The 14,817-nt window shown below is 38.3% G+C and overlaps 1 long non-coding RNA gene across 2 annotated transcripts in view; it reads left to right on the top strand.

Annotated features, from left to right (window-relative positions):
• The window catches only part of LOC147654720 (uncharacterized), a 33,647-nt gene extending 25,180 nt beyond the window's left edge, over positions 1–8,467 (top strand). The window contains exons 1-3 of one of the 2 annotated variants that reach the window (XR_015282986.1): positions 5,226–5,374; positions 6,213–6,360; positions 6,577–7,689. This is a non-coding gene — a long non-coding RNA (uncharacterized LOC147654720). Of the gene's footprint in view, positions 1–5,225; positions 5,375–6,212; positions 6,361–6,576 lie in introns of those variants that run through there. The other variant, XR_015282985.1, reaches the window with a different exon arrangement.
• Positions 8,468–14,817: the final 6,350 nt, after the last annotated feature.

Raw genomic sequence — 14,817 nt, 5'->3', positions numbered from 1 at the left:
GTTTTGTTTTGTTCTGGTTTTGAGCCCTTTCTGGTGCTTGCAGTTACTTGGGTGTCTGGTTCAGCTGGTGCTCTCCCTGCCAGCCCACCATCTTTTCCTGGTAGAAGCAGTCTGAAAACATCAGCCCAAGTGCTGCAGCTGTAATGATACAGCTCTAGGCACCCTCTTGATCTCTAGACATCTCCACCAAAGTAATTGCCTGCTATTGTAGGAATCTTTCTCCTTTCTGTGACATAATTGCTTTTCTTGAGGTTTCTTATTTTGTATGTCAAAGGCTTTAAGCTTATTATAGGGTGGATGGTGTTTGTTTTTAGTGAAGTTGTGGGATGGTCTAAATTCTGCTGTATGGTTACATTCTGTGCTGGGGAACTAGGTTTGATAGCCCTGATCAGATTAGTGGGAGTCATGATCTCATTATTGTTATTTGTAGTGCTGCAGCACCTTCCCTAATGGCACTGCAAAAGAAACAAATGGTCCCAGTCATGAAGTAAAGAATTATAAAACATAGAAATGAAAAGTTCATGTAATCCTGATTAAGCAGAACCAACTGTTCCCTAATTCCTCTGTGTTGTATGGTGCTAGGCAATACAGTGTTTTCCAAACGCTGAAAGTTTAAATAAGCCATAGTGTTAATTCAATTTTAGTACTCCTCCTTTTCAATCTGTTCCCTAAACACTTTGGTCTTTGATTCTGCTCTGTTGTCCTCTTTTGTGAGCGAATAAAGCAAAGACTTCTGTGATTAGGCTTTTTCTTGTGAAATTTCCTCTTTTGTCAGCCTTTTACCCCTGACCTCACAGGGCAGCCTCTAAGAGATCTCTGAGCCCCAGCAGAACTCAACTTATTTAATGGCCAGCTGGAAACAGGGACATGCAAGAGCAGTATTTAGATGAACGTTTTGATTTGATACTGCTTGTGCATCCCTGTTTATTTATTTATTTACCATAATCCTGCCCTGGCCATTCATTTCTGCCTCAGGCTTGACTGTTCTGTTGTGCTGGAATTGTTATTTAATCTCTTTCATTCCAAAGAGAATTCAGCTCATTAAAGCAGCAAGAAAGATTTTCAGCAGAGGATTACAGGCTCAGGAGCCGTCTGGGGGTGGATGTATACTGTGGATATGTGTGTGTCTGTTGGTGAGAAAGAGGGAAGAGGAAGTGACCAAAATAAGGAAGCTCCCTTATGTCTTCTCACATAGAAAGTGGTATGGTTTTGTGTTTTGTTTTATTTCTTCAGTTACCACTTCTCAGAGTCTCTCTCTGTCTGTCTCTCTTAGAGAATGGCAAACCCAGGCTTAATATTCTGACTTAAAAAGTCAAAATGTTTTAAAGTTTCACTCCAATTTCAGCCGCCAGTTGAACCTTTTTGAACTTCTAGTCATGACATCAACAAAAATAAACAACTGGAACAGCTTCACAATCATGATGGCTAACCAGGTCCTTGATTTCTACTTCTTTCCACAGAACCACTGAAAGAGATTTGCAAATTGATAGTTTTAAACACTGAAGTTTGTATCAGTAATTTTTTTTAAAAATAGTTTATTTATTTAAAACATTTCCTTTTTAATGAAAGTTGCCTTCTGCCATCACATGCCTTTTTTATTTTAGCCAGTTAGGTTAGTTGAAGGGAAGTAGAGAATAGATTAGTGTTTTCAATTAACTATAATTGATTAAGCTTGCTGTAGGAGGTCTGTACTGAAATTAAGGTTGGAATGATTTCTCCTTCCATTTTTGCCATTGCTTCTATACAAAAATGGTATAGCTATAAATCTGAGGTTGTCAAGAATCTATCTTGCCTTGTGTTTGCTTGCAACACCTTCTGATGGGTCCTTTTGAAAACTCAAGCAGGCTGTGATGACTTTGTATGGAATTTGGATATCCCTGCACAGAGAAGCATGAAACTTTATGTTAGTTGAAGGACTAGGCAAAGAATGCTGAGAAGATTTGATACAGGTCACTCTGCCATACTGAGGCCAGTATATTGTTGTGCCTGTAGACTGACAGATGTGTCCAAGCTGTGATGGAGGCTCTCAATGTCCCTAGGCAATCCTAATCCTGGTAATTGGGTAGACACGTGTAACTCACGGCTAGAGCCATGGATAAGTCATCTCCCAGGACATGCTGCTGCAAATCCAAAGCAGAGAGCTGAGGTTATGTACAAAACATCTACTGCAATGACTGCAAAATGGATATATGCACGCACAGCAAATAATTATTTCTTTTAACTAGCATATGGAAAGAAACCTGAGGGGATTTTTCTTTTTTTTTTTTTTAATTTGGTTGGCTTTTTAATTGTTACTGTTTATTTCTGGGATCATCTTAAAGGAATATTTGTCTGAGAATGCTCCCCTTCTGAAGCAGTGATACACAGAGCATGAATGTATTGCATGTGGGACACTCTCTTTGTCACAAGTTTACAGCATTGAAAGGAAACATGGAAACAGCTAGTCTGGTGACAGCACTTAAAATTATTCTTTTCATGGATTGTTTTACGTATGTTCTATCTTGCTGAGAAGAAAATGGAAATCCCAAGAGGATGCATTAATAGGCGCATAAGAAGAGGGAGAAAATCCCTCTGAGGATATAACTAGAGTGATAGACCTAAGGGAGGAAGCAAGGGCAGGGGGTTAGGAAGAGGTGCTGCAAGGAGACAGGAAAAAAAAAAAATACTGCAAAAGCTCTGTAAAATCTCAAGGACTCTGAAGAGAAACACGTGAGAAGGTCATGACAGTGAGGGCACCAGAGAGCAGCCCTAAGTGCTCAGTCATGCTAGGAGGGTCCATCTGGGGGTCTTCCCTCTCTCCAGAGTTTACTGGTGTGTTGGGAAGCCCTGGCTGGACTATCCGCCCGTGCTCTCACGCTGCTTCTGCATCCGCATCTGCTTGTGGCGGCCCTTCCCCAGCTCCTTCCACAGAAAGGAAAGCTCCTTGCTTTCTCTCTTGTTTCTACCTTTCCACCAGAGATATGGACAGCACAGTGCCAATTGTTCTTGCAACACAAGTCGTATGAGGAGCAGCTGGGGGAGCGATGCTGTTTTTGTGGAGAAAAAAGGAGGCTCAGGGATGACCTTACCACTACAAGTGCCTGAAAGGACGCAGCTGCAAGGAGGGGGTGAGCCTCTACTTCCAGGTAACAAGTGACAGAATGAGATGAAATGGCCTCAACTTGCACCAAGGGAGGCTTAGATTAAATTTTAGGAAATCTAAATGAATGTCTTCATCAAAAAAATTCTAAAGCATTGGAAAAGGCTGCCCAGGGAAATGGTGGACTCACCACTGGGTCCCATCAGCCTTTTCTACTCTGATGGATATGTATTATGGCTTAATATTTAATCAAATCTTTTCTCAGTTATGCCTTGTAATTTTTAGAAGATCCATCACAAAAAGACCCATACATATGACTCATGGCACCATAGTTTCCTCCAAGCTGCTTGGCCAAGACAGGCTTTTGAAATGCTGAAATTAGTTACTTGCACTGAAGGTGATCTTACTGAACTAAAACATTTAGTTAGGTATCATCAGGCTGTGTTTTAGAGCAACCATCCCTGGAACTGGTTAGAAGGAAAAGACATGAGAGTATTCCTGAATCTTTGGAGATGTTGAGAGAAATAGATGGCTGAGGTATACTCAAACTAACTTTAAAAAAAAACCTGAAACAAAGAAACACCAAAGTCCAACTATTTCCTCATCCTTCAGTTAGAACCTGGATTTATTTGGAATACAAAAATGCTGGAAATCTTTACATAAAATCTTGCCTTTAGTTTCATCCTACCCAAAATAGGACAATGGAAGTATATATATAGTCACACAAAGTTTTATCTGTAATTTACAGAATACATTTCAGAATGACTCAAAAGGTTGATAGTATCCACTGACTAAATGTAGAGTACTTAGTGCTTTAGGCAAGTATCTGAAATTAAAGAGGATGAATCCAGACCTTGAGACATCAAAAGGCATTTCAGAGGAAATCTTTCAATCACTGTTTTCTACGAGAAAAAAAAAAAAAGAGTTGGTTAAAAATAATAACAAAATAATTAAAAAGTGATATTTAAAGCTTTTAACCTATAACAATCCAATAAAGACTGCAATTTGGCCTTTAGTTATCTCAAATTTGAAGAGAGACTTGGAAACAAAGCCAAACCCACAGTTTCTGACATAGGCCTCTGGCTTCCAGACTCTGCTTCTTTGCTGCCATGTAGAGAACAAAAACAAGCCTGCTCCTATGCAACTCATGTAAATGAAAGATTTCTGGTTTGTAGCTGGCAAGCAGATGCTGGTTTTATTGAAAAAAAAATAGCATGTCTTTTTCTTTTGATTTCCATTTGCCACTTAAAAGAGTTTTCAGCTGAAAATAAGAAATTTCTTGCAGCTTGAGGTACCCTCACCCTGAATTCAATGGGTAACATGTCTCTGAAACATCAGTGCCAGGACTCTGAATTCTGATTAGCCATCTGACTATACTCTGCTTTTCTTTATTTTATATTTGTTTTGGTGTTGCCATATTTTGGGTGTTTGTGTTCTTGATGTTTTTTTCTGCAGTTCAAAATGTGTTAATAAATTTTTTATCCACTGTCTGGCTATTGAAAACATTATTCTGGAATTATTGAGTAAAACATTATCAATTGGTTGCTCACAAATTTTAACTAGAAGCCTTCCTGAAATAAAAATGTTTTAATCCTCTCAGAAGGAAGTTCTTTTTTAGTGTATTGATAAAGATATTTGCTTATCTTGCAAATATCTTTATTTTGCAAATATCTTATCTTTAGTAATTATTTCCAAAAATAGTGTTTTATAAATACTGTAATGCTGGAATTAGTTCAGGTACAAGAACTTGATTTTAAGCTTAATTTTTAGGTATATCATGATACTGCATAAGACATGTGATAATGTATCCAAAATTAAAGTTGTTACTTAAATCTTTACTATATAGGTATATCCATAGAAATTTATGCATGAATGTGTAGATATATATGTGTTTTAAAAATATTAATATATTAATATAGATATTTTATATTCAGTTTCTCTGTATGCATGTATGTAGATATTTCAGGAATTTTTTGACTTGGGCAATGTCAAGCTTCTATGTGCCTGTAGTTGGGTTCATACAGCTGCTTTGCACTGATGGCTATTTTCTCTTCCTGTTTTCCTTTTCTGACCATCCCTGGCGGATATGTTTCAAAGAGGAAGATCACAGGTTCTCCTTCTCATCCTCCATGTTTTGAAACAAAATGGTCTGAATGCAGAGAGGCTCTCTGTAACTTGGAGTACCAGTCCATAATTGAATATTATTTGTAGAGAGACTGCAGAATGTCCTGAAAAGACTGTGCTGTAAATGAGAGCAAATAATTTCATCCTGGTTTGAGAAGTCCTAAATTTGTGGTGAGTTTGTGCATAGTTGTCTGAGATAGCCTGAGGCGTTACTGCTTCTTTGTTTTTCTGCCCCCCTTGTCTCAGCTCTGTACAGTTCCCTTCAGTGCGTGGATATGGATGAGATCATAGCTAGTTCTGCTTTTTTGTTTCCCTTTCTCTCTTGTCTATGTTTACAATAAAGAGCCTGTATTGAAACTGCAATGAATATGCAGAGTAAAGGAGGAACTTCTTTTGGTCCAATTCTTTTTCTTGGAGAAGTTTTGCAGATAAAGTTGAGCAAGACCCTGAAAGAATTTTTTTTTAGTTGCAATTGAGAAAGATAGAAGGGGGTTTCTCAATGTGTGTTGTCCTGGTTTCAGCTGGGATATAATTTATTCTCCATTGGTTCAGTACTGTGGATTTAGTAAGATAATAATGTTAACAACACCCTGATGTGGAGGACTCCCACAGAAATCAGTAAGGCCTAGGGATCACAGGGAATGACTGCTGTTTCCCTACTGATGCAGTAAAAAACTGGCTGCAAGACTGGGGAGAAGCAGGATGGAGGAAAGGTTTCCTCTTCTATAAATATTCTACAAATCCCAGGGAATTTCATGGTCCAGCAGGGCTCCCCATCACTTCATAGCATAGATTGCATCCTGTGAGTTTGTCTTGCAGACATGCTTCTCTTCCACTGGTGAAGACTCCAGCTTTTCCTTTCCCCAAAGCTTTATACTAATATGTCTTTCTGTGGTGGCTGATGTACTTTGAGACAAATATTAGGAAACCTGATCTGTCTTTAGTGAAATTCAGCAGTTGGAGATGAGGAGGTTCAGCATCACGTAACCAAGAAGTTCTTTGTGGACAGGCAGGCGCTCCACAGACCACATGGCTGGAACTTCCTGATTAATACCTTTCCCAAAGGCTGTGCAGTCCATCCTAACTGCTCCTGGAACCCCAGGGTCTGAATGCCTACTCCAGTTCATCACAGGCAGCTGAAGCAGAAATGGCTCTAGGTAAAATTACCTGGCAATTTCCATTATAAAATACTGTTTTAAATGACTTACAGTTTCTCCAAAGTTTAATTTGTTTTTAACTTTCCACAGTAAATACTTTATTCTCATGGGAAGAGGGGCAGGAAGGGGCAAGAGAGGAAGGAATGATAGTGGGTAAGGAGAATAAATGGATAGGCTTAAAAACCCTGAGGGATCTTTCCTATTTTTCTCTTCTAGAAATACGTGAATTTTTAACCTGCCCATTTGGGAGCAAGGACACTAGAGAGTGTTGTGGCACAGAAGGTGGTTCCTGTGGTTGCTCTGAAGCTGTCCCTTCCTGAGTGGCACGGGTCACATCGGCTGTCAGCATGGCTGGGAGCTGCCAGGGTGCTGGGCCTGGGACTCTGGACTCCAAGGAGCAAGAAGGACGGAGAAGATGGAGATCAGACTGATGGGGGAAGGAGCCTTGTGCAGATGGCAGGATGGGTGTTGGCACTGTGAAGGAAGACAGAGGCACTGGGACAGGAGGAGAGAAGCAGGATGTTGGAAACAAGACGGATGAAAGGCTCATGCTGAGCTGTGCCATTACACAGCTGCTCATACTGGAGTTACACATGCACTAGTGTGCACTGTCACACAGCTCTGAACTGCAGGAGTGCCAATCCTGTCTGCCATTTATTTCCAAGGGTGTCCAGAGGGTGAATCTGGGCTGTGAAATAAAGGCAGCTACTCCTTTGAATCCCTTCCTTCTTTGTGGCCAATAATGTTGAAGGACAGACGATTGCTGAAGAAGAGATGATGGCTTTCATGATTTTGTGACTTGGTTTTGAGTTGTAACCCACACATCTATCTTTCTAATTTTCTAGTTTTCAATTTCTTCCTTTTTTATTTTTTTTTAAATTTAACTAATTATTATAATATTTTTATGATATTTTTACCATCAAATGAATATTATGCTGATGAACTCCACAGAATTAAGATCTTATGGAGCTTACTCTGCCTACAGAACACATTTTTGATAACACTGTGGAAATAAACCATGAGATTATATTTTTAGATGTTCAAATATTTTGATCTGTTTTCATTAAGTGCTTTTTTTTTTTTTTTCATTGAGAACAATCCATCCTGTGCACTAAATGGTCAGAGGTTCTCTGGGGGGTAATAAATGCATGATATTTGAATTCAACTTTGTCTTGGCATGTAGCAGAAAGAAGAAAAATGTAAGGTTTTCTGTAGAAACTCATGTGGAAACTACGTAGATTTTGGAAGCTTAACTGTGCTACCCTAGTGCTGTAGTCAATTTTTCAAATTTGTTATTTAAGCTAATACAGAATTTTTTTCTCTCTTTTCACATGTATGTGCTCAAATGTATATGTGTTTATGTAAAGTGTAGTTGTTTAGTATGCATAGAGATGTGTGAGAGATGTGTGTTGGGCCAGAACTCTCTCATTCCTTAGCTTCCCTGTGAGACTTTAAAAAAATTATGGTTTCCTGTTTACTTGTTAATTCATCATTATAAAATCCAAATGCTATTAGTATTCTCAGTGTTCCTGGTGAGTATCTGGTGTTTTAAAAAAAAATCATCTATTTTCATAAAATGAGAACAAGACTTTATTTATATTAATATGTTTTTTAAACACAGAGAATGCAGAAGGATTTTTAAAAAAATCTCCCATCATCTGAATGGTAGTTACTGGGGGCATTTTGAAAACACAATGCTTAAGCTGTTCTTGTATTCCTGCTATTTTCAAATCCTATGTTTAAGAGTAGATTCACGTGTCACTTAGGTGTTACCACTGATTAATTCTGCAAGGTGACAGGACAGGCAGTGAGCTATGCTGACCAAAGGAGAAAGAGAAAGGGTTGCCTTGGTGTAGTAAAGCTTAAAAATAATGTTATCTCTCCACCACCCGATGCAATTTCCCAGCTGATTCTGAGTGCAGCTGTCGGACCTGCCAAGTCAGTTTCATCCTAAGTTCACTGAGCATATACTGAGACGATAATAATGATGAAATTATATGTGGGCATTTCAATTGTGTTCTCTTGGGATCCTCAGAAAAGTGCAGGTTTGGACGGCTTGACCTTGTTGTAATTCACACAGAACTTGTTCTGGAAATTCCAGTTTTCTGCCATTGGAACACGCACAGCTCCTATCCTGGAGGGGCCTCTGGCCATTCCCAGACATTGTTTATGGCAAGAGTTCAGGAGGATGTGAGCCAACTCTCTTAGCTATTTGTACCATTTATCTCCCTGTCCCTCACCCGATCTTGGCTTTTTCCATGGTTATGAGAAGAAAAGATTTTATAGACATCTTTACAGCACAGTCTCTCCACTGATGTCACGAGCAGGCATAATCTTTTCAATACAATGTGATAACTGAGTCCTAAAGGGGATTTCAAGTATGTGGTGGGTGACCTGCTTGGCATGTTTCCTCTCTACCTCTTTGATTTCCTCTCTCGGTGCTGTACTCAGACTGTAATGTGTATTCAGCTGAAGCCTGTGCATTGGAGTGGGTATTGATCCCTGCTCCACTTGCAGAGTTTGGCTGGCTATCCCTCCTCTGAAGCTCTCTTGCCATTAAAAAGATTGTGTTTGACTAAGGCTTAGACACTCAACCAGTTGTTCCGAGTTACAAAGCCCCTGTCTTTTTCCAAAGCTTCCCAGGTAGGGGATGGTTACTCTTCAAAATGCTTTTTTACCTTTGGACAGCTGAAGACTTGCCATTTTAACTGCATTTTGCATTTTGGGAAATTTTTAACTGATTGGCCAGTGATAATGTGTGTAAACATTTGACAATGTAATTTTTCCCCACCTATAAAGCTTGTTCATTGTCATGACACTTTACCACTCCCTTTGCCTTCAGGTTTTATGCCCCAAATTTAGTACCTAGAGATGTTACTGGGCAGCAAGGTATTGCTGTTCACTAAATGCTCTCCATTTGTTTGTTGCAAGAGGAAGTTGGATCTCTGCTAATCCATTTGAATGCTTCCTTTGACATTAACCACACTGTGTTTCTTGATGAAAGCAAGAATTTCAGGGATCCAGCTGGAAATCCTCTTTTCTCCTTGGTGAATGCCAAGTTCTCAGCTGCACATCATGTTCCTGTGTATGAGCTGAAAGATAAGAGGTAACTTTGAGAATGTGAGTCTCTCCTATTGTGGTACCTGGAGGCCAATGATTGCTTCAGGTGGCGATGCAATCTACCATTTACAGATTTACAGACTGTGCATTCCTGTCTTTGGCTGATGCTGCTGCTTTTGTGGTGGTTGCCCAAATTGGATCAGGCATGAAGCGTCTTGATTCCTCCTTAGGAATCACACCACAATTTGTACTAATGCTTTTCCTGTGGGCCAGCTGCCCACAGACAGATAATGGATAGATTCATAAAGTTTTGTTAATACTGTGATAAAATCCTTCAATACTGGGAAATAGTACTCAAAGAACTACTTCTTGAAACATTTTAAGAAACTCTTCCATGGAATGTTTTAAATTTATGCATAGATCAAAAATAGAAAATAAGATGAAGAGTTTAAGTAGACTGACCAGGAATACCAGGCTAATAAGGGCATAGTAAATAAAATAATTAAAAATAAATCCCTGAAACTGCTTTTAAAATTCCACACAAAACAATAAAACTATAAAATAACCCACATCCTTTATATTTTTCTATGAAATTGAAATCCAGAGATTATGATGGTTAAAAAAGTGAGAATCCTTTTAAACTGGGTACCAAAATTTTGTATTGAAAATACAAATAGGAATAGTTTTTAGGTCAGAGTGCATGCAATAACCAGACAGGTTTTGAGTCTGTTCTTCATCTTGGATCCCAGAACTAATAGTATTTCAGTTTAAATAGCTCTGCATCCTGTTCAGCAGGACTATTTTTAAAGCAGTAGATGGATTTGAGTATGAAGACTGAACAAAGCTAATTGATGGTTTATTTTTCTTAAGCCCTGACGCATGTTTTTGAAGTACATTTTGTACATTTAATCAGCCAACTGTTGCCATTACATATGTTCAGAGAACTTCTTTTTTTTCATTCCTCTTTTCAGAAATGCTGTATTTTTTCTCATATTTTTAACAAAATTGTATAGCTACAGGTTTCTGGAAGAATGGGGAGGTTCTGATGGTTCAAAGCCTACCCATGTGAAGTCAGTGGGTATTTTATACAAGAGCATTCACTAACAGGAATGTTTATATTACATTTTGCCAGGAGGGATGTCCTTAGCATTTAAAACTGCAATTTAAAACTGCAAAACAAACCTCAAGCCCACAGTTTTAAGAGAGTCTGAGGCTGTTTAATTAGAACTTAAAAGCATGCCAGTGCTTTCTCTTGCTTGAGAATTCGTAGAAAGCAAAGTATACTAGTGGCTAGACTGAGCAATATTGGTAAAACCAAGTTGCAAGTTTTAGATATATGGTGAATGTTTATATTTAGAAGTCTTTCTCAAAAGACTTGTGCTCTTAGGCTAACAAACAAAAATTCCCTCAAAAAAAAGCAAATATATGCTTTTTTTCTTTTCCTTTTGTGCAAAGAAAATAAAGACTGGCTTATGAAAATATAGATAATACAAATATTATCTATATAATATTGATATATTATCAAATATAATACAAATATTCTGCTAGTTTACTACTGTTATTATTTTTAAATTATAATTTCAAATATAAATGAATACGGAATATTTTGCCTAAAAGAGCAAGTTTTGGGTTTTAATCCAGCCTATCTTTTCAAGCTGCATATCCTGACTTATGGGAGATTTTCTTGTTGTTTTTGTGCTTAAATCAAAGGGACTCTGTTTAGTGCAGAAAATAATGAGGTTTCCTCTGAAATTTTGTAAACTCTGAATTAATCTGTAAGCTATAGTTTAGAAAATAGTCCCTCAGCTTCGTGCCTTTTTGCATATCTGAGGAGAAAGCCATTTCCCTTTCCCATTGTTTAATTTGAATCCATGCTTCCAACAAACAGATGACAGAAAGTATAAACTATAGAAAGAATTTGCAGGTAATTAGAAGTAGAAAGAAAGAGCTGAAGCAAGAAATGGTAAGATAAATTTGGTAAACAAAATCTTTCAGTTTGCAGAAGATGCTGTTGTACAAGGCAAAAAACTTTCTACATCTGATTCAAAACCAAGGGAGAATTTTACAAACTGTGCATGTGTTTTGAGTGAATTAGCTTATTTTTCTCTGTATATCTTCCACAAACAGAATTTTTCAGTAATCTGTGCAAATCTATTGTAATACTTACTCAGGTTGCCAGCAAGTATTTGATATTAAAAAAAAATACCAAGCTTGAAAAGGAGTACTCTATCTTATTGCAAACTTCATAAAATATTTGTATATAAGTAGAAAAGAATTCTTTACAAAAAGAATTGAAGTATCATCTCAATATGGTGTAGGTGGGACATACTACAGTGTTATCAGAGATCTGAGTTACTCAGGCCTGTATGACTGTGGCTCTGTGTGCAAAGGGGAATAATTAGAAGGACAAAAAATACTTGAGCAGAAAAAGTGAAACAAAGCAGAAATGCATAATTGTTGTGGCCATAGCAGTATATTTGAAATTATTGATGAATGTTGAAGGTGTTATGGCTACTCCTCTGGAAACAGATAATGGTGCCCTGGAAGAATGCATGGGAACAAATCCCTTACTGAGCTCTGGTCTCAAATCTTGAGGACAAAAACATCTTGGCTGTGGTGCTGTCTACTTGTAATGCTACCTGAAATTTGAAATCATGAATGTCTAACAGTGCAAAGGTTTATTTAGAAACATCTTTGGAACTATTTTACAACTCCTTGAAAAGTATAGCAAGAGTTAATGCCAAAGCCAATTTCATGAGTGAAGGATCAGGGGCAGGTTAGAATGCTCTTGGGGACGGGGAAGGCACTAAAGGAAATTTCATACACAGGATCTGGTCACTGCCTAGTCCTGAGTGCAATGACTGGGGGTTGAGCTAAAATATATCAGTTTAAGCAGGCTCTGGGGCTACTTATTATCTGAGAGAGCAAGAACTTCAGGAGGGAAGAGAGAAGGGATTGTAGAAAATCATAGGCTTCTTTAAGGTGAAGCTTCTCTTATATGTGAGAAAAGGTGTGAGCTGTGAAACAGTGACAGATATAGTTTCCTGTAATGGGGAGAAATTCCAGCCCATTATTGTATGCATTTAATTGTTATAATGCAAATATATATTAAGGGGTATTCAGAAACCAGATATTGCATGGCAAGAGATGACATAAAAACACAAGCATATTTAAATATAGAAAATTTTTGCATGGATAGAATGCAGAGACTTTTGGATAGTGGAGAGTGGAATTCAGCAGAAGACAAGGTCAGGAAATTCAGATCTTTATTTTACCCTTAATAGAAAAATCTCTGCAGTCATGTGAGTTTTAATGAAGGAAGATAGCCTTTCTGTCTTCTGCTGAATGTTCATTGTCACATTTGGTTCTTGGTACTGCACTCCCTGTGTCAAGGCTGACTACCCTTATCCTGTTTTCAAGATGTTTACAGACACCACTTCTCTAAGTTACTAAAGACTTATATGTGTTTACTGTTTTACTTACCATCTTTTTTCTTTTTTCCTCCTTTTAATTATGTTCACTATTCTTTAGTCCGGAGATGTTAGAATATAATTTTCAACACCTTTTTAATTTTTTCTGTGAAAATATTTGCTTTTGGTTTTGGATTTTCCATCCAATTTGGCAATATATTTGATAATGCATTGAAATAATATATTAAGAAAATGAATGTGAAGTATTTTGCTGATAAAATGCTTTTCCTTATTTGATTAAGAAAATCACACGACTCTCTGTTTTGTGTCAGTCCCAATCCAGAACTTCCTTCACCAATATGGTTATTTAGGGAGGTCCCCTACACACTGGGTATCTCATTGTGCACTGGGTGCCACAGGTACCTGAGATATCTGCATAACAGGGAAAAGAGTGGAAACTACAGGAGGCTGGGTTATTTCTTGATTGTCAGCTGCCATTTGGGGGTCAGAGAGGATCCTTTAGGCACTGGACATTTGTGTTTTGCTGACAGAGTCCAGTGACACCCTTCACTTACCCAAACTCTGCTCTAGTGCAGTCATGGCTGTGTTAAATCTGCTAGAGGGCTTGCCATCCACAGCAGTGGTATTCATGCACCACTCATGGTATTGAAAGTTTTTGTTTGTTTCTAATTTACTAAATGTTTAAGTCACAAGAAACAAAGTAGTATATTGTAGTGGAGCAACGCTGATTTTCCCCACCTGGAAATGTGGTTGTAATATTAGGTAAAGCCAGGTAAATAATACACCAGGAAAATGAATACTGAGGGTTGCACTTACTGACTCTTCTCACAGAATTCCATTACAAAATTTTCTATCAATCCTTGTTCCATTAGGGAATTGATTCTCAATTGTGTCATCTTTCTAGTAAAGTATTCTAGTAAAACTGTCATTGTATTTTCTTGTTCCTTCCACTGAGCTCTCTGGGGTAAAAAGAAGGGTTTAATTTGAGGTCAATCAGATGCTAATTTTTAAGACTCTTCTTGTTTATCTATGGTAATTTACTGCAAGGGAAATTTCAGTGGTACAAGGCAAGCACGAAAACAAAGCGGTTTGGCTCAAGTTTCACTTGCACTCTCTGAATGGGGACTGTGCTGTGTATGTAAATCAGATCAGTAGTCTAAAAAAGCTTGAGGGCTTTAAAAGGTTCTATATGTATGGGTGTCTTAGATACTGCATCGCTCCCACAGCCCCACTGACTAACAGGACACAACCTGGCCCCTACCACTGTTCTCTATCTACAGTCTTGCTCTATTTCTTTGTGTGTGTGAGGGGACAGAGACATGCCTGTCCTTCTGTTCAGGTCTTCCCCCTTTATCCCTGTCTGGCAGCTATGCCAAGCAAGAAGAGGGCCATTTGAGACTTACAATATAAAAACTAACCTGACATTGGGGTGACAGTGGGCACAGCTACTCTTGAGAAAAACAAGGAGCCCTTTGAAAAGCAAAGTTAGAGAAACCGTGTTTCTAACAGCTTTACATGTCTTGATTTAACCTCAATGCCTTCAGCTCCTACTTCTCCTGACCTTTTTCTATTACTCTTTCCACCCCTCTCCCCAGGAATCGCATTCAAACAGTGCTCTACACTTTTTGCCCCCCTGTTTGGCATTCTATCCAAAAAACTACATAAGCACTGTCTAGCCAGCTGAGCACAGTCTGGTATAAGGAATAAGTATTTTTGGCAATCTTTGCCAGTATTTCTTTTACAGACAGCTTCTGGGGAGCTTGCATCAGTCTCCTTTGAGACCTCATTAGCACCTTGAAAATCCGAGGTCACTTGAAAAGAGCAGGAAAAACCTGAAATGTTAAACTTCTCTACATATTTTTTGACTTGGATTGATATTATAAGATTGTTTTACTAGTAATTGCTGTCCTGGGAAAGATCTCAAGAGTTATCAAGAAGTTTAGGCAGCAGAGGGTTAGTGCTCCAC

This window comes from Cyanistes caeruleus, chromosome 2 (assembly GCF_971803275.1).
Source record: "Cyanistes caeruleus chromosome 2, bCyaCae1.hap1.1, whole genome shotgun sequence".
NCBI classification, from domain to species: domain Eukaryota; kingdom Metazoa; phylum Chordata; class Aves; order Passeriformes; family Paridae; genus Cyanistes; species Cyanistes caeruleus.
The sequence above is the reverse complement of the archived record's forward strand: the minus strand, read 5'-3'. Positions and strand labels throughout refer to the sequence as shown.